The sequence below is a fragment of the Stomoxys calcitrans genome, chromosome 5 (assembly GCF_963082655.1).
Source record: "Stomoxys calcitrans chromosome 5, idStoCalc2.1, whole genome shotgun sequence".
In the NCBI taxonomy this organism is placed as follows: domain Eukaryota; kingdom Metazoa; phylum Arthropoda; class Insecta; order Diptera; family Muscidae; genus Stomoxys; species Stomoxys calcitrans.
The window spans coordinates 73974656-73995572 of NC_081556.1; the positions used below are offsets into that span (position 1 = coordinate 73974656).

The 20917-nt window shown below is 38.8% G+C and overlaps 1 protein-coding gene across 2 annotated transcripts in view; it reads left to right on the forward strand.

Moving 5' to 3' along the window:
* LOC106088101 (protein espinas) overlaps positions 1 to 20917 on the forward strand; it is a 214736-nt gene that overhangs the window by 94478 nt on the left and 99341 nt on the right. The window lies entirely within an intron of this gene.

The following is a 20917-nucleotide window of genomic DNA, read 5'->3' on the forward strand; positions in this document are numbered from 1 at the left end:
AATGTTCAGCATTCATTTATGGGCCGAATCGGACTGTAACTTGATATAGCTCTAATAGCATAGCATAGCATAACAGTCCTTATTCAATATTCTTTGTTTGTCTAAGAAGAGATACCGCGCATAGAATTCGACAAATGCGATCAATGGTGGAGGGTATATAAGATTCGGCCCGGCCAAACTTAGCACGTTCTTACTTGTCGACCCTACAAAATATACATATATATTATGGATCGTCGTAAAATTCTAACACAATTTAACGATGTGTCTGTTCGTTCGTCTATTGTAAACACTCTACACTTTAAAAATTTGGTACAGGTGGACATTTTTCCATTCGGACGTTAAGGTTTTGATCACGGGCCAAATTGGTTAATTTTTGTATATAGCTGCCATATATACTGATGTCCCAATTTTGGGTCGTAACCCCATAAATGGTGCAGAGTTGTACTAGGCATCCCCTTCTCCCCCCAACATTCGTACCAAATGTGGTTTTAAACTTATACCAGCCGCATATAATGCCCCATTTCGCTAAAATTGGTATAAATAAGTTGAATTGACCAAGATTGCCGAACCAAATAGGATCCATATCGGACCATATATATATTGCTTCTACATTGACCAATCTGCCGATTTGCGGTCGTAGACCCGTACAAACCGCATTTATTACCTGATTTCGCTAAAATATGCAACAGTGAGTTTTGGGTCCTAAGTCCAATTTAGAGTCTTAAGCCCGTAACAGCCTCATTTATTTCCCGAATTCGCTGAAACTTTGTGAGTGAGTTGCACTATTGTCCCCGATATACGAACCGAATATAGAAAAATCCACATTATTTTTACATAATTTTTCTATCAAAATATAGGATGTTCACTTAATAGGCTATATATGCAGGGTCAAAAGTCAATAAAATCAAAAATACTTCAATTAATGGTTTAATTCTTTTTTTACTTGAGATATTGTATTCTCATAAAAAACAAGTAAAACGGCCGGGTCGCACTTTGGATACCTACCACCTAGGGAATATATATTAGCCACCTTTCGTCAAAATCCGGTGAAAAATGCATAACTTATGCCCCATAGCAGATATATCGAAATATGTTCCGATTTGGACCAAATACTAATAAGTACAAGCCTTTTTAGTATCTATATTTAAAAAAAAAACCGATCTGAACCAAATATGACATGGATGTCGAAAAGCCTAGCATAAGTCACTTTGTCAAATTTCAATTAAATCGTATTATAAATGCGGCTTTTATAAGCCTAAAACTTTAAATCGAGTGATCGCTCTATTGGGTAGCTATATCCAAATCTAGACCGATCTGGGCCAAATTGAAGAAAAATGTCGAAGGGCCTAACATAACTCACTGTCCTAAATTTCGGCGACATCGGACAATAAATGTGCCTTTTATGGGTGCAAGATCCAAATCTGGACGGATTTGAGCCAAATTAAAGAAGGATGTCGAAGCTCCTAATGCAATTGACTGCCCCAAATTTCAGCAAAATCGGATAATAAATGTGGCTTTTATGGGCCTAAGACCCTAAATCGGCGAATTAGTCTATATGGGGGCTATATCAAGATATAGTCCGATATAGCCCATCTTCAAACCTAACCTGCTTATGGACAAAAAAAGAATCTGTGCAAAGTTTCAGCTCAATATCTCTATTTTTAAAGACTGTAGCGTGATTTCAACTGACAGACGGACGGACATGGATCGGAAATTGATATTTCGATGTGTTGCAAACGGTTATGGGTATAAAAATATGTAATCTTGAAAATGACATCGGGTAAATGGCGACCACCATTGGGCATACACTGGTTAAATCGATTTTTGAAATTCGTGTCCACTCTATGCAGCATAAAAATTGGCAATGGTATATCGAATGTCCAGTTATGGTCGATCGTCATAAACCATGTTTTGCTTGTTGACGCAGCCGGAAATGTGGAAGTGAGCCTCATCGCTTGAAAAACTTACCGCGTCTTCAGGTAGTCAATCAGCATTTCACATGCATTTTGACGTTCAACAAAGTCGCTCTTAGTTAATTCTTGCACAACGCACCGTGGAGAATGCACTAATGACTTTTTCACTCTTTCGACATTTTCCGAAGTTCTGGTGCTCCGTTGAAGTCCTTTTCTGGGTTAACCGACACTTCCACACTCCCGAAATGAGTTAACCAAAGATATAATAGAATTATGGCCAGGAACGAGTTTGTAAGGAGGAATTTCAAAGCGAGCGTAGAAAGCACGTTGCGTAGCAACAAGTGAGCGACTGTTAGAAAAGAAGCCCTCGACGGGGAAGGCCTTCTGCTCCCTAGACCAGAGTATGATGGCAACTGACTAGAGAGAAAAACAAACTTGGGGACTCCCCCTACTCCAGATGTGCGGACTCTCGACCCCCTCCCCGCCCAACTCACAACTCCAGGGTTTTTTCAAAAAAGTAAGTTTCTGTTTGTATTATGAACCACTCCTTCGATAGCTGTGAGTCTGTCCCGGCATACTTGGGTTCAAAACTCGGACTAGTGTAGATCTGGAAATTTCTACTTTCTTTAATTAGCTATGACATTTGTCCCATTTGCCGAACATAGAATAACTTTCCAAGAGCCTCGATCTTCTGCGCTTCTTCTCCAATTTCCTTCCCTATCTTCGCATTAAAATCTCAGTATCTCAGAACGATTTAAATATCATGGGCGGGCCAGCAGTCGTAATCTCTAGTCGCTCGTAGAAGGAGCGCAGATTTAACATGTCCGACTATGACGCTGAAAGTTTGCCCCTGTTTCTTAATGGAAAGTTCATGACCAAATTTGCATTCGCAGGCGCTCGTAGAAAATTTCCTTGGTCTGCTCGCTTGTTTTTTATGGGAGCATGGACACAAATAAGGCTGATATTGAATTGAATTCGGTGTTTTGTGCGGATTATGGCTATCCTTTCATCTACCGCAGTAAAGCTGGATACAAAGTGTTTCAGTCTCCGACGAATCACAATTCCATAGCCAAATTCATGCCTCGTGCTATTCATGGCAACTATAGTAAAGTTCTTCACCATTTGGTGTTAATGTGACGCCATTTCCGGTAATATTTGCCTTGTACTTCTCCAATACATCCGCCAATGCATATACTGCACCTTGCCTATAAAGAGTACATATATTACAGGTGCTGATCTGTAGATCTTTTTACCATTGCGTGGGTCGTCTACGTTTGGGGAGTCCGTTTTATCTATTCTGTTGTGCGGGTTATTAGCCCCAACTGCATGGGTTATGTGGAATCACACATGCAATCCTCGATGTCGCGAACCAATATCCGAAGTTCGCCTCCAGTCGCTCTTAACCTGGACGCTGAGATTTGTTATTTGAAGGCGCCACTAACCGGCGGTGTCATTTCGAATATCATTGGCCTCAGTATTTAAATAAGAGTCAGCGCCAACTGATCCCTTACTGAGACTATCTTCTCGAACTTGCTGACTGCCGGTAAAGCACTTGCTGATAGGAGAGCCGGTAAAAAATTACACTATCGATATTTTATTTTTGTCTGAATGTCGATTCATATTTTTCCCATCGATACTATAGACATAGTTACATTTAACAAAACTAAGCTTTCCGACACTATAAGATACATTGCGCGCATACGAGGCCCAATTTTCATCCGCCTGGACTATAATTTTATACAATGATGTCTGTCATGACTTCCAACTGACCTTATTATACGCTTCACCATAAGGTGGGTGTATACTGATTTCGTCATTCCGGTTGTAACACCTAGAAATATTCATCTAAGACCCCATAAATTATATATATTCTTGATCGTCATTACATTTTGAGTCAATATAGCCATGTCTTTCCGTTCGTCTGTTTGTCAAAAGCACGCTTAATTTCAAAGCTAGGCGCTTTAAATTTTGCACAAATGCTTTTTATTAGTGTAGCTCGGTTGGTATTGTAAATGGGCGATATAGTTGTCATATACACCCATCTTGGGTCTTGAACCTCTAGAAGGCGTAATTCTCGTCCGATTTGACTGAAAACTTTCAACAACTGAGTTAAGTATTGACAAAATCGGTTCATAACCTGATCTAGCTGGCATATAAACCGATCTGGGGTCTTGACTTCTTCAGCTTTTAGAGCGCGCAATTCTTATCCGATTTGGCTGTGATTTTGCATGAGGTGTTTTGGTATTACTTTCAACAACTGTGCTAAGCATGGTCTAAATCGGTTCACAACCTGATATAGCTGCCATATAAACTTGGATCTTGGATCATGACTTCTTGAGCCGCTGGAGGACGCAATTCTCATCCGATTTGGCTGAAATGTTGCATGAGTTGTTTTGTTATAATTCTCATCAACTGCGCTTAGTATGGCGCAAATTGAAAAACCCCCTGGTATAGCTGCCATATAAACCTATCTGGGATCTTGACGTCTTGAGCCTCTGGAGGGCGCAATTCTCATCCGTTTTGGCACAAATTTTGTACAACGGCTTCTCTCATGACCTTCAACATACGTGTCTAATATGGTCTGAATCGATCCATAGCTTGATACAGCTCCCATATTAACCGATCTCCCGATTTTGCTTCTTGAGCCCCTACAAGGCGCAATTATTATCCGAATGGATTGAAATATTACACAATGACTTCTGCAATGTTCAGCATTCAATTCATTTATGGTCCGAATCAGACTATAACTTGATATAGCTCCACAAAAAGAGATACCGGGAAAAGAACTAGACAAATGCGATCCATAGTGGAGGGTACATAAGGTTCGGCCCGGCCGAACTTACCACGCATTTACTTGTTATTTTTATTAAAGTGAATGGTTCAGGTTCATAAATGTTTTTGTGCTTATGGTTTTTCGCAAATGTATACTATTCCAGCTGACCTTCTTTTCAAAAATATATCTATTTAACTCTGGTCATCTCAATTAGCATCGTTGGTTTGCTATAATCAATTAAGTACGTCGTACAAAACTCACAACCCATGATTAAATAGTCTATGGTGCTTCGCTAATTTCTTCAAAGCTACTTTTAACTCATTCTCATGCAGCATCCATCCATTCAACCGACATTTGCGTACTCATCGTAGCCATGCCAAACCGAAACCAATGCTAACAACATCAAATTGACCTTAATTTAAAGCCGTATGCTGTAAAAGACAAGTGCCATTCGCTACAAATATGGTTGGCAAGTATCAAAGGCAAGGAAATCGTGACAAATCTCGATCAGACAGTAGCGAATGCAGAAATGCTTCCAACTACATGCCCATTTTGGAGAATGATGTACTTACACATCCATCCATCCATCTGACAGGAGTATGTGTGGAGTGGCTGTCTTTCTGGGATCTTAATTCAATGATAATCTGTAGTAATAGTGAATTGAATGGTGAATTCAAACCAAAATGAAATGCCGGTGAAGAACTGAGGTGGACTAGGCCGTCAAATGCTTGCTTGCTTGTTTGCTTTGGTCAAGATTCATTTTTGTTTTTTGTGAGTTTTACGGCCAATGATTATGGCTTTCATACTTTCACAATTTGATTCTATGCTTTTATTTAATACCCCCCACCCTGCCCCTCGGATGTATAGGGACACGTGAACGTGTATGGCGGAATGAGTGACATAGATGATGGTGGGTTTGGAGATGTTTCTTCTATAATAGACAGATTTCCTACACATGATCGCTTGCCTCCTCACTGCCAGTGACACACTTCTTTTTCTATTATGCTTTCCAAGAGACATTTGGATATTCTCCAACATTGCCAGACATTTGTATGCAGATAGTATGTACAATGCGTCGTTTATATGCGTTGGGCCCAGCTCTAGAATGGTGGCGACGATATTCGTATTAATTAACATCTTAAATTCTTTTCATTTATTTTTGTTTTAATCCGATTCGGATTCAGTGGTTTAGGCCACCTTTGATTTGGCCGTCGACTGATGCCATGCCAAATGTCTGACTGTCTGTATGTCTCAGGGACAAATATTGTGCTGCGTCCAAGCATTGGCTCGAAAGGAAAGTTAATCGCAGCATTGAAATACAACCCAAACAGATCTTGTTTTCTAGACTGAAATTAACATACTTCGATCGGAATTGAACTCACTCGACATAATAATAAAAAGCAGCACACAAAATCGATAGCATCAACCAAATACACCAAACGAGAGTTGTGTGGCAATGAGTCGACTACTTTTTGCCGGCTATTATTGAAAACATTCGTGGGTAATGTTCATATTATGTCTATTAATTGCTGCGTTGTTAACTTTCCATTATCCACCAGCACTTTGTTTTGATACAGAAAGCAATAAACATCAAAATGCGATTATAGACGAAAACATTTTATTGTTATCTGATCACTGGCCATTTAATGTAATGACAAATCATTTATTGGCCATCAAAATTTGTTTTATAATTTTTTTCTTTTTTTTTTGTTAAACAATTAAAATCAATTTGCCCGAGAGGAAATCCTTAATTTTAGGTTCTTTCGAAAAATACCATGTTTTTTGATGTGTTATTGCCACAATGAAATTGGTGTTTTTAATTTCAAGCAATAAATTTATTTGTTTGAAATGGGTATATGAGGTTAATATTCATAGCAGACCGAAAAACTTGTTTGTTATTAGCAATAGCAGCAACAGTCAAAACAGTATGTTTGCTAACATAGCAGCCATTTCTGCTTTCACATTTTCAGCAGACAATGCCGCTGTTTTAGAAAACTTGATTCTAACCTGATATTACTTTACTTTACTTTAATTGGCTACGACAGAATATTTGTTCCACTAGCCGAACGTAGAATAGCGTTCCAAGCGCCTCGATCTTCTGCGCTCATTCTAAAATCTCTGACACCAAGTTTCGAGGTGTCTCCCATAACTTGATCTTTCCATCGGGCTTTTGGTTTTCCCGGTTTAGGTGTACCACCGGAGCTTCTTGATCCATTCTGACAACATGACCTATGCTATCGTCGTCATATAGCTCATACAGCTCGTGGTTCATACGTCGCCTATATTCTCCGTTAACGCAAACTGGTCCATATATTTTACGAAAAATCTTTCTCTCAAATACTCCAAGCACTGCCTCATCTGCTTTCACAAGTACCCATGCTTCAGAACCATATAACAGCACGGGTAGTATCAGTGTCTTGTAAAGTGTAGTCTTCGTACGTCGAGAGGTGGCCTTGTTTCTAAACTGTTTACTTAGTCCAAAGTAGCATCTGTTTGCCAGTATTATTCTTCGCTTTATCTCAAAATTGGTATCATTCGTTTCGGTTACGGCGGTGCCGAGGTAGATAAAGTTGCTGACTGTCTCAAAGTTGTGGTTCCCAACTTTCTCCATTTTCTTTATCTGCTCGGTTGTGCAAGGCTTTTTGGCAGTTGAAACCATCAATTTCGTCTTATCTCCATTTACTGCCAGATCCGTTTTCACTGACTCTCTTTCGATTCTTTTAAAGGCTGGAGTTACTACTTCCGGTGACCGACCTATGGTATCGATGTCGTCGGCATAGGCGAGTAGCATGTGTTCTCTTGTGATTAGTGTGCCATATCTATTGACATCTGCATCTCGTATAATCTTCTTCAACAGGATGTTAAAGAGATCACACGATAGGCTCCTTGTCTGAAACCTCGTTTGGTATTAAATAGTTCGGAGAGATTCTCTCCAATTCTTACTGAGGAACGCGTATCAGCAAGTGTCATCCTACAGAGTCTTGTTAATTTTGCAGGGATACCAAATTCAGACATGGCTTGAAATACCTTTGAACGTAAAGGAGTAGCGAAGGCAGCTTTGTAGTCAACAAAGAGATGGTAGGTGTTGATTTGTACTTCTCGGGTCTTTTCAAGGATTTGGCGCAGTGTGAATATTTGGTCTAGGGTGGATTTACCAGGTTTGATAGGGCCAAATTATCTCATTGACTTTAGGTTTTAATCTTTCACAAAGTACGCTCGAGAGTATCTTGTATGCGATGGGGAGGATACTTATTCCTCTGTAGTTTGCACATTCCGTCTTGTCTCCTTTCTTGTGTACGGGACATAGAATGCTGAGGTTCCAATCATCGGGTATGCGTTCTTCTAGCCAGATTGCGCAGATAAGCTGATGCATACGCCAGCATGTCGCCTCCGGTCTTAAATAGTTCAGCGGCTAACCCGTCGGCTCCTGCTCCCTTGTTGTTCTTTAGTCGGGTTACTGCTACTTGGACCTCATTCTGACTAGGAGGTAAATATTCTATACCTCTTCGCCGCCAGCATCGGACACTAGCAGTTGGGTAAATGTTCTTTCCATGTCCTCAGAATGTTATCTGTGTCAGTTACCAGATTTCCTTCTTTGTCTCTGCAGGAGGATGTGCCTGCACCAAAGCCATCGGTTTGGTGTTTAGTTCTTTGGTAGAATTTACGGAGTCAGTACATCTCAATTCGCTCAAACTCACGTCTTTCTGTTTCCTTTTTATTTCTGCGGAATAGACGTTTCTCCTTCCTCCTTTTCGCCCGATACCTCTCCTTCATCTGGCGCGTTGCTACTGATTGCAAGGTTGCTCTATGTGCCGCATTCTTGGCTTCAGTAGCATCTCGACACTCTTGGTCGTAACATGAGTTTTTTGGAGGTGGCTTCCGGTACCCAAGTACGGATTTCGCCGCATTTTCCATGGAGTGGGCAACAGTTTGCCACTGCGCCATTATATCATCGGAACAAGGAGTGCTTTCATCAAGCAGTTGGGGCTTAGGTGTATGTCCATAGTGGCATGGGGCGGATTAATATCTGTACCCACTTTTCAACCTTACCTAACCATTTTCAAATCTAGACCGATCTGTGCCAAATTGAAAAAAGCTGTCGAAGGGCCTAACACAATTTACCGTCCCAAATTTTCTTGACTTTTATGGGTCTAAGACCCTAAATCGGTGGATCGGTCTATATGGGGGCTATGTCAATATATAGCCCATTTTCGAACTTAACCTGCTTATGGACGAAAAAAGAATCTGTACAAAATTTCTGCTCAACATATCTATTTTTAAAGGCTATAGCGAGATTTCAACAGACAGACGGACGGACATGGCTAGATGGTCTTAGATTTTCACGCTGATCAAGAATATATATACTTTATAAGGTCGGAAATGGATATTTCGATGTGTTGCAAACGGAATGGCAAAATGAATATGCCCCCATCCTTCGGTGGTGGGTATAAAAAGTATAACACTATGAGAGGGTTGGGCGACATTTGCAAAATGTTATCCCGTATGAGTGTGACATTAGTGTATTTTTTTTTTTTCAGAATCGAAATCACCATTAGATAGTAAAGGTAATATAGCTATAGGCTTTTATTTTTTATAAGATTTCACAATAGAAATAGTCTTAGCATGTTTCCACATTTTGGGGTACGTTCTTGTTGTTATTCTTATATTAAAGATGTAGGTAACAAGTTAAAGAATGAATCGAATTAATAGCAAGGCGGTGGGATAGGACTTCAGATGGTGAAATACAGTTAAATTCTAACAAGTAGGTAGGCCCATCATATGTAATGTCCGTGGTGGGTTGCGTTGAACATGCAGCAGGCGTTGTGGGATAGGAGAAACTAAAAGAAACTAAGAGAAACTAAAGTAAGCGGTTCAGTGCGTCAACATCAATTCCAGTATTGAGATTTTGTTTTATGGATATTTTGTACCAATTTTCAGAATAATTTGCTATTTTTTTGTGAATTGGTTGCACAGCTAAATCTGTTTTCGTAGAAAATTGATTTTGCTCGTCGAAATTGTTTTGTCACTTAATTTCATGCTGCTTTCTTAATCTCGAGGACCTATTATATCTTCTAACTCAACTCAACAGAATATAAGTCTTTCTTATATTTTTTTTCGAGACAATATTGACCTGAGGTCTCAGAAGAGATGACATCCTGCGGCATGCTCAGCGGACACGGATATAAAGCGGAGGTCCCTTATCGTTGTGCTTAAACTTGAATCGGATAGCTCTCGTTGATATGTGAGAAGTTGGCCCATGTACCTTATTGGAATTATAGTCGGCCTACGACCCCTAGCGCCTCAATTTTATACGAAATTAAAATTCGATACGCAAGAGCAATTTTTCAACCTTCACCGAGTTCAGCCCGTATAAGTCAATACATTGGTGAAGCCGCCATATAAACCGATTCCTCGATTGAACTTTTAATACTCTAGAAGGGTCAATCATTACCCGATTGGATTTCCACGTAGTCAAATATGAACAGTGAATATATCAGTAAATATTTCCAATTATCCTTGGTAGCGGTGCCTTTCTTGCTTGTTTATCTTCTAGTTTTTAAATACCCATAATTATTCTACTATAATAGGAAACTATGATGTTAAATTGTATGTCTTTGTACTTTGTGTGATATAAATCTTCAATTATGATGAACCCATTAATCCTCACACCAATACCCAGCTGCAATTTTGTACACCTTCAAAGTGGCAGGAAATCCTTGGTCGCGATATGAACAACGTTTCTGGATGAAGATTCTCGATGTTTGTGCTCATACATATGGAGCAGCAAATATATTTTTATTTTGAAAGTCAAAAGGCGTAACCAATTAACTTTATTCTCACTCTTTTCGATTTCAAAGCCTTGATGATTTCTTCAGGCTATGCCCTTTTATTTAATGTGGTTCGTTGCAATCTTCTGTGTTGACCTGTGAACAGAGCGTGAGGTTTCTTCCTCTTTCAGTGAAGACCTTACATGGCAATAATTCGCTAAAGCTCCTCTTCCTATGCTGTGGCATCGAAAGGTTTTCGATTGGACAGCATCTCGATGCATTGCAAACCAAATGACCACAAACGACATGAAATGAAACAGAATGGAAGAAAAATAATTGAAAATTATTAGCAGAAAATTTTTTCAATTATGTTTTTGCGGTTACCCAACACACCATAGGGTGTGCGTGTGTGTCTTGTCATTTTGTTGGTCTTGTTCAGAATTTCGCAGCCGTTTCGCTTCCAAATAATTTTTGAAGTTTGTAGGCAAAATGATTTTCTAAACAATTTCATATGACGACTGCATAGTGAAACATTCGCTGGGGTTTGTTGTTTATTTTACCGCCTTCACTATTTTGATACATACTTTACTGAAATGAAAAGTATGCGTCGTCTTTTTTGTAAAGTTATTTTCCATTTTCTTGATGGCTTCTTTCCACCCGGCTGGTATGCTTTTCATTGTGCATTGGTGGTTTTTGAAGTCATTTCACTTGTAATTAAAATCATCCACATTTGAGTGCGTTTTCAGCTTAAATTAAAATCGCACTAAGGCGAACAGCTTCAAGCGACCACTGAATCCAGCGCAAGACTTTTGAGTCCTTTTCTTTGGCCAGTGTGGTGCCCCATGAGACTGAGTGACTTGTGATGCGTTTGGCTTTGTACTGTTGGTTTGTATTGCTTGCCGCCTGCCTGTCGGTCAAATCGTCTGTCTGTCCCACTTTGGGATTTTTATTTCGTGGCGACCACAATAAAGTTGAAGAGTGGAGACACAAAAGATGGGCGACCACCCAAGTCTATGTGTTTCAGGCTTCGATGCCACTTTTAATTAGTTTTCATTCATTTTTTTCCCTCTTAATGGTGGCATTTCTTGCATATCAAACGAGGAATCCAGATGAAGGGTCTCTGCTCACGCTTCTCCTTTTGCGTTTTGATTGTGTGTCCTTTGGGCGACTAGGCGTTCTGCTATCTGAATACGGCACTACTGATGATATTTATGAGCAATTGATTAAATTGAGGCAAAATATTGTAGTTTGATCGCTGTTATGCTCAACAAATAAAAAAATGCAGTTAAAGCGAATAACTGTGGAAAACTGCTCATCAGGCGAATAGCTAAAGGAATCTGCCATTCGGGCACCAAATTAAACGTTAAGACCATCTCTTTAAGTTGATTTTTTGTCATCGTTGTACAACTTTAGCAGTAGACATTAATAACCGCACTTAATGGCGGAGAAATGCTTTGAATTACTGAATCTGGTTTTGAAGTGCCATAATCTGGTGGTGTACTCAAGAAATGTTTATTGACTGCTATTATTTATGTCTTGTAGAATGCATTATCTGTGCTGAGAAATTCCCTTCGTACTAGCATTCTTAGCATCTACATACGTACATGTAATTTGCATTTTTAGACACTCCACACTGGGTTGGTGGGCATGTTAAATTCGGTATTTCGTATTCAAAACCATATTTGTATTCATCATCAATTCTTCAAAGTTCCAAAAATCTAAATATATAGCTTCGATCCAACATTCTTTGATAGAGATTTCATACAAGTCTCCCAAAGTTCATTGGCATATTTAAAATTAGATTGGAACAAGTTGAATTAGAGCACGTAAGTAGGCTAGATAATGTATTTTTAACTCTCCTATGTTGTATCCAAATCGAATGAACATTTGCCCTTTTTGCAATCAGGTCGAGGCGGGATATTGTTCTTTGTACGGAATATATCTTCAAATGAACCTACATATGTGTATCATTCTTAGCACAGATAAAGAATGGGCTGATAAAGGTGTCGACTCCAAATTTTATCGAAATCAAATTAAAATATACCTTTTGGCCAAATGCGCCATCTATAAGGGCCGGATTCTCGTAGAACAAAAAGTTCGTGCTAGGTAACCGGTACATTTACTCATCGAGGTGATAAAACTCCTGTTAACAAAAGTTTTCGAGAACGCTGTTAAAGTAATTTAGAAGTTATGGCAATACTGGGCAGCTATCGGCAAAAATAGTATCCGCGACTCAAAAATTTGCATAAACTTTTATCGTTCGTTTGTCAGAAAGACAGAGCGTGAGAGAGAGAAACATTTGGAAATGAGAGGTTGCAAATTTTTTCCGGAGGTTTTTTCCCCATTAACAAGAAGAATACCAATACGCTAAATTATAAATGAGTAAACAGGAGGCCACCGTAGCGCAGAGGTTAGCATGTTCGTCTACGACGCTGAACGCCTGGATTTGAGGCGAGACCATCAGAAAAAAATTTTCAGCGGTGATTTTCCCCTCCTAATGCCGGCAACATTTGTGAGGTACTATGCCATGTAAAACTTCTCTCCAAAGAGGTGTCGCACTACAGCACGCCGTTCGGACTCGGCTATAAAAAGGAGGCCCCTTATTATTGAGCTTAAATTTGAATCGGACTGTGCAGTCCGTCATTGATATAAGAGAAGTTTGCCCTGTTCTTAAGTGGAATGTTCATGGGCAAAATTTGCAATTTGCAACCAGCTCTACGTCGGAGCTGTTACGGCTGGTGAGGCAGGTAAAACAGACAGGAAATGAGGTACTAATTGGGTACGATGTGAACTCTCAGCACATTTCGTGGGGTAGTACCAATACTAATAAGCGGGGCCAAGCAGTGGCAGACTTGTTTATTACTAACTACCTAATAATACTTAATATTGATATCAACGCTACCTTTAATAATAGGTTAAGCGAGGACGATATATTGTAGATGTGACAATATGTTCGGAATATCTTATCGATGGGTTTGGAATGTCTCCACAGAGCACTCATTCGCTGATAATTGCTACATACGGTTAAGAATAGCACGGCCAGCGTCGAATCCAATAAGCTTCCGTTATAAGTTGAACACCAACTGGAAAAAATTCGGAAGATTACTTAAAAGAAGACTTGGGCAAGATATTTGAATTGTCCAAGTATAGAAGATATTGACGATAATGTTAACAGGATTATAACTGCAATAGCGAGGTCTATCGAAGATAGTTGTCCTTTTCGAGAAAGGAAATCAACCCAAGAAAAACCCTGGATGACCGGGAAGATTCGCAACATTGGCAAAGAGATCCGCAGACTTTATAACAGAGCACATCATAAAATGCGGAAGTTTATTGGGATGTGTATTACACACGGCTCAAGGAATACAAAAAGATTATCAGAGCGGCAAAACGTGCCTCCTGGAAACTTTTCTGCGATTCAAGTCGCACGTACCTAATGGAATATATCCGGCGTTACTACAGACCGATATTTTCACAGCATGGCTTTTTTTTCATATACTCCGAAAGTCTGGCAGGAGGCAGGGATGCTATTTATATTCAGGCAAGTTATGCGAGACCATAGGCAGACAGACAAATAAACCTTACGTCCTTTCTACTAAAATTATAGAATTTATAGTGGATACCATGAAAAAGAGTAGGACATCCAGCCAACCAATGTCAAGGGAAGACCGGTGGAGGCTGCCCTGTATGAGGTTGTGCATAAAATAGAAGAATCCTTTGATGTTAAGACGTACACGTTCGCATTTGGGGGGCATTGACGTCGAGGGAGCTTTTAACAATGTACTGATCCTATACTTTTACCAGTACCTGGTCCTTTGAAAATGGATAAACCATATGCTAAGTAACAGGTGAATAAATTGTTAGTCCTATGACATAAATGTAGGGGGGAAAGTGGCGCAGGGGGTAATTTTATCGCCACTCCTATGTATGACCACCATAAATAACCTATTACGGATGCTGACTGATGAGAAGGGACTTGAAACCTTCTGCAATGCTATGTTATAATATTTTTAAGGATCAAGGATAGCTATTCAGAAAGGCCGAAAGCGTATTGCAGACCATCAGAACACATTTTCAGCGGTGGCTTCCCCTCCTAATGCTGGCAACATTTGTGAGGTACAATGCCATGTAAAACTTTTCTTCAAAAAGGTGTCGCACTGTGGCACGCCGTTCGGACTTTAATCGGCCTGCACTCATTGATAGGTGAGAAGTTTGCCCCTGTTCCTTAGTGGAATGTTCATCGGCAAAATTTTAAATTTGCAACAATACAGTGATGTAAAAATTCGTTTTCAATAATATCTTATCGCTTAACTGAAAATAAGTTTTACTTATCCGAGCCATGCTTAACTGAAAATCACGGAAAAGTGCAACAAAATAGACGTATATTGGCGTTTCACTTATTCGGTTTCGACTGTACTATATTCTTCATAGATTCGGAAAAGGCTGAACCAACCATTTGCAAAATTCTGAGACCCCATAAAGTATATATATTCCTGATCGTCATGTCATTTTAAGTCGATCTAGCCATGTCCGTCTGTCTGTCGAAAGCACGGTAGCTTTCGAAGGAGTAAATTCTCGTCCGATTTGTGTTAAATTTTGCACGTGGTATTTCCAATGACTGTGCTAAGTATGGCGCAAATCGGTACATCACCTGGTATAGGTGCAATATAAACCGGTCTGGGATCTTGACTTCTTGAGCTCCTAGAGGGCGCAATTCTCATCCCGTGTGGCAGAAATTTTGTACAACGGCTTCTCTCATGATTTTCAACATACGTGTCTGATATGGTCTCAATCAATCAATAGCTTGATACAACCGATTACCGATCTCCCGATTTTGCTTCTTGAGCCTCTACAAGGCGTAATTCTTATCCAAATGAACTAAAATATTACACAATGACTTCTACAATGTTCAGTATTCGAGCCGAATCGGACTATAACTTGATATATCTCCAAAAGCACAACATTTCTTATTCAATATTCTTTGTTTGCCTAAAAAGAGATACCGTGCATAGAAATCGACAAATGCGATCCATTGTGGAGGGTATATAAGATTCGACCCGGCCGAACTTAGCAACCTCTTACTTATTTAAGTCAATTATGTGATAGGAACAGATACATTTGTTACACAGAACGTATGTAATACCACGAAGTTTAAATCTGCGACCCCATAAATTCTTGATATTTAAAGTCGACCTAGCAACGGTCGTCCGCCCATTTGCCAATAGGCCATATCGGTTCAGATTTGGATATAGCCACCTTAAAGATGCTCAGATTCTTTTTTTTTTTTGAACCCCTGGAAACCGAAGTTGTTATCCGATTAAGTTGAAATTTTGCACATAGTGTTGTGTTACGACTTTCAATAAACTTTCCATGTACGGTTCAAATCGTTCTTAACCCTTATATAGCTTCCGTATAAACCGATATCTCATGGTTCTCTTTGTTCGTTTTGTTAACCATAACCAACAATGGCAGTTTGTGATTTTCAGTTTTCCTTGAGGTGTTTGAGTTCACCAACAATAGCTGGTTGTGATTTTCCAGGCATGTGAATAAAACAAATATCATGTATCTGTCATTTCTAGTTTGACAGACATATATAAATAAACTTGGCAAAATTTTGTGTCAGCTGACCTTTACATACACGGTAACTAAAAGATGCCAAAAATATAACTGCATTGATTTTAACGTTTAATGTCATAATGTGAAATCTTGTAAACCAATTGAAGAAGAACGGGAGAAGCTTGTTGACAGCCAGTCCCACAGTTTGCCAGAGTCGCCAACATTGGGTTTCAAGCCATTTATTACATTATTGTTGGCGATGACTTTACATTTTGGCCTATACCGATGCATGTGGCAAATTTTCAGCATTACTTTAGGCTGTAAGTAGAGTGTTAAAAGTACATGGAGCATCGATACAGAAATTGTGACAGAACGGGATTTTTTTCAAATGAAAGCACCCATTATAATTCTGCAAACCAGTTTTCAACTTCGTTTAACATTTTTATACCGCCCAAACAACTCCAAATTTTAAGCATAAAAAACTAAATTAAATTATTCTGTCACCTGCTTTATGCTGTGACATAACATATCCATAAACGCGCTGCATCTGAAAGCTAAATCTGCAACATAGATTTGTTGCAATGCAATTTGAAACCAGTTGGTCACTGTAACACAGTTTTTACAGTTCATACTACAAAGTCAGTGTCATCAGACATAAATCACATCGCAGACACTTTGAAATCATTGGACAGAACCAATACAAAATTGCGATACCACATCTCCATTACCATCGAAATGCAAACTTCAATCAAAGACAGAAACAAGGCAAACGCTTAACCCAAGTCAAGATAAGAAAAATCTTTTTCCTGTTCTTCACAAAGTCACCAAGTCTTCCGTATAATGAACACTGTCAAGCTAATGGAGCGACTTTAATTAATTTGGCTAAAAGATGCAATGGTCGTCCATAAACCATTTCGACACTCATTAGAAGAAAGAATCAGTAGGTTTATTCTTACTCTAGCAACTATAGCCATTGTAAAATCATTAACAAATTTTACAGGGGCGATAAGACTCTACGCAGAAGAAAAGTGTGGATTAAGCATCTATTCCTGTTCCTAAAGAGTAAGTCGACAATAATTATCACAAATTCCTAAAAGAAGAACAAAATCAAAATCAATTTTGTATTAATTCACTCATCAAAAGCGGAAAATTACAGCGTGGTTGGGAAAGCAAGGATACTTACTTTATATTTAACTGCCTTAGATTTTGTGGAATGCATGCTTGGCAGTCGGTTCTTCTAAAGGTTTGAAGCTGTAAATAAAGAAGAAGTCATATTTCGTGCAGCCTTAGAGTGCGTTGTTTGGTATATTTTTGAATTGAAGTTTTACATTTGCCTTAACGGCATTCCCATATGAAATTAATTCTGATTTGGGTTTCGTTCTAACGGAAACGTAGGAGCTTCCATTCAGGCTGACTTGCTAAAAGTTTAAAAGGTTGCGTGAAAGGCTTATCGCTCAGTACGGCCATAGTATGATTTTTTGTGAATGTATTGTCGAAGGCTTGCCCCTGTTTCTTAATGCAATGTTCATGGCCAAATTTGCATTATAAAAGTCTTGAAAATTTGGGATTCAAAGATATACATGTCAATCCGTTATGATTATAAACTTAGAATTTTATCAATATACGGACCGCATTGGGTGGCAGGATATCTTACCATTTTTTTTTCAATTACTATCGAGACGAAACTGTCCAAAGTCATTTTAATAACTGATCTATTAATTAAGTCTTTTTATTATTTTACCTTACTTAATACAACTTCCACTTATTTAGGCATAAATAGAAAAACAACTGAAGATTCATCCCGATGGTGTTGATATGAGAGACAGACCCGGCTAATGCCAGCGGACAGAACATGATTTAGTACTCATACACCGTTACTTGACTGATAAGCGAGAACAGGTTACCTTCCAGTCCAGCCCCAAGAGTTCTCGCTTCTTAGACGTGAATGGGATGCCAATACAAGTTGCTACACATAGATCAACTACCAACTTAACTCTTGCTTTTCGATAGCCCCACTATGTGGCAGTACAGCATGATGGGGAGCAGCAATGTTCGTTTTTCCATTAAAAAAAATCACTGTTGAACATCATAAACAAAATGCATAATTAATAGTTAAGGCCAAGACGTTGTTCTATGGGCCATAGACAAGACTGTTGGATTCAGTTTTGGAAATGGGTAGACAGACAGCAAAGAAAGAGACTCAGCAGATGCGAAGACTTACTTCATATTCCCAACTACTGCTTAGACATTTAGAATGTGTGTTTTTTGATCTTGCAGCATGGCATGCCACAAACGTGATGTTGTTGCAATCGGCAATGCCGTTTATTTATATTCATTGCTACTTATTTTTAAATGTTTGTTGGTTCGTTTTAACCAAGCCAAAGCAATTATCTAATGTCTGTCCATCAGCCTTTTGGTGAGGAACAGTGAATCAGAATAATAGTGATATGAATGAGTGAAAATTTACACTTAGTCACATTTGTACTCTGCACACCAATTTTCTAGAAAAGTTGGCAAAAATTAAAATTTTTAGGAGCCGTAGAAGACTAAATCGGGAGATGGCCTTATTTAGGATTTACATCGTGTTGTATACCAATTTGGAAAATATTTACTATGAATTTTGGAGGTCATAATAGAACTTACTTACTTTAATCGGCTATGACGTTCCAAGTGCCTCGATCTCCTGCGCTCATTCCAAAATCTCTGACACCAAGTTTCGAGGTGTCTCCCACCTCTTGAACTTTCCATCGGGCTTTTGGTCTTCCCGGTTTGCGTGTACTACCGTGTTTGCCTTCATAATACTTCTTTGCTCGAGCTTCTTATAAAGGAGCTAAATTATCTAGGGGCTCAAGAATTAAAATCGAGGGACTACTTCATATCGGAGCTATATCCAAATCAGCTCCAATTGCAATCCCCAACGACATACATCGATAAGAAGCATCCGTGCAATTTTTAAATGCATATCTGTATTCATTCGACCGAAATCACGATCGACAGATATGGCGTATTTTATGGCGTCAGAGGTCGATATTTCGAGGTTTAAGAAACGGAATGACTAGATTAGTCCCATGCTTGGGTGGTGGTTTTAAAAATTTTTTGCATTTAGGCTGCAAATTATTTTGGACCACTAGTTGGAGACTAGTAAGCAGATACAAAAATCTGAGTCAATTTGTGTGGAGAAAAAAACACTCCAAGCGTTTTACAACCGAAATCTACAACGAATTCAAAGAAAATTTACCTCACCCAACTGGTCGGAAACAGTGGTGGACACAGTACTACATGTTGCTTATATTCTTGTTCTCATACACAATAATGTGAGTATTTGCCAACCACTGGCCTAACATCAAAATCGATATTCCGATTTTTAACGACAATGGCCTTCCGTAAGTGATTTATCTTCTACGCCCAGACGAAATGGCTGAAGCTAGGATTCGTCGATGTAGCTGCCACATTTTTGGATATATTTTCATCTATCGACTATCATTGTTGCCATGAACGTTTTATCGTAGCATGCCAATCCAATCAAAATGGCTTATCATAGATTGCCTTGAAACACGCATTGCTATGCCAAAAATCCATAGATTATTACACACCCAATAAAATGTTTTAATTAGATGTTATTTACATATATGTAGTTGCTATATTGAAAGATCTCCCGAATAGATGTCTTCAGTTCATAAAACACGCATTCCTTGAAACTTGGATCAGTGACATTCCCTGAAACTTGGATAAGTACTAAATCTCTCGAAACCCATTTCAAATAGGATCAAACTCGGACGATTTTGGGAGTAAGCTGCAACATAGATCGATCTATAAATCAGAATTCTTGAAGCAGCTACTTGCTTTGGCATTCCTTTTGACATTCTTACCAATTACTGCTCACTTTGGTAAATTATTAATTTAATTTAATGTAATTTATTTGTTCGTAATTCCAGTACAACAAGATTATCTTATAAATTTCAGAACTGGAATAATGGTATTATATTTGTAAGGAAAGTATGGAGATGTAAGGATTATGCAATATATATCGACTTTCCTGTTAGACGTCTAAGGCTCATCATATTTTTGTAGAGCCAAATGGGGAACATGATTTAAATGTTCCCCATTTGAAGTAGTTTGCACGATTTGATCTCACTTATTTGATTTTACTGGCAAAAAAAAAAATCTCAAACGCTACCAAAGTTTGGGATTGAAGAATTCAAGACCTGGTCCTTTGTATATATGCAGATTTATAGCAACCGGCCCAAAAAATCAATCTTCAACAAGGCTACCGAATATTCAACGCCAAAAGATTGCTTTGAAGAAAATATTGCCTTTGTTTGTGATTATAATCATTCTAAGCTTCATTAGTTGTTGTTGTAATCTTAGGGCTGGCAAAACCACCAGGTTTGCAATTGCAAGCACTGTGTGTTGATAGCAGGTTTAATCAATCTGTTTAAACCGTCTCGATTTTATATCCATGTTGAAGAAAGAAGTCTTGAGTTCCTTTATTCCACATTCTTCGTGTCATGTGAATTGCCTTAGCCGTTGCCATGGGTTTTGCCGGCCATCATAATTGCGGTCTTCGTCGTGAGTGAGATTAATCATAGACCATGTTGCCTCAATTATTTGTTGGTGTTTGATGTTCCTTTGCTGCTTGGAGTTGCTCGATTTTTCTGCTCCTATTAAAGATGAAAATTAGTTCGATCTGTGGCTGGCAGTAGAATGCTTACATTGTTCATGTAAGTTTTGCCTGTTGTACAACATGTTTTAAGTCGAATTTTTTTCATGGCCGTTGTAAACAGTGGTTATCAGTATTCTTGTCTAAGACATAAGTACTTCGTGGGTTTATTAAAAATATTAATAAAAGTGTTATATCTTAATCGAAAATGGCTTTAACTATGTGCAGAAAACCATAAACTTTCTCA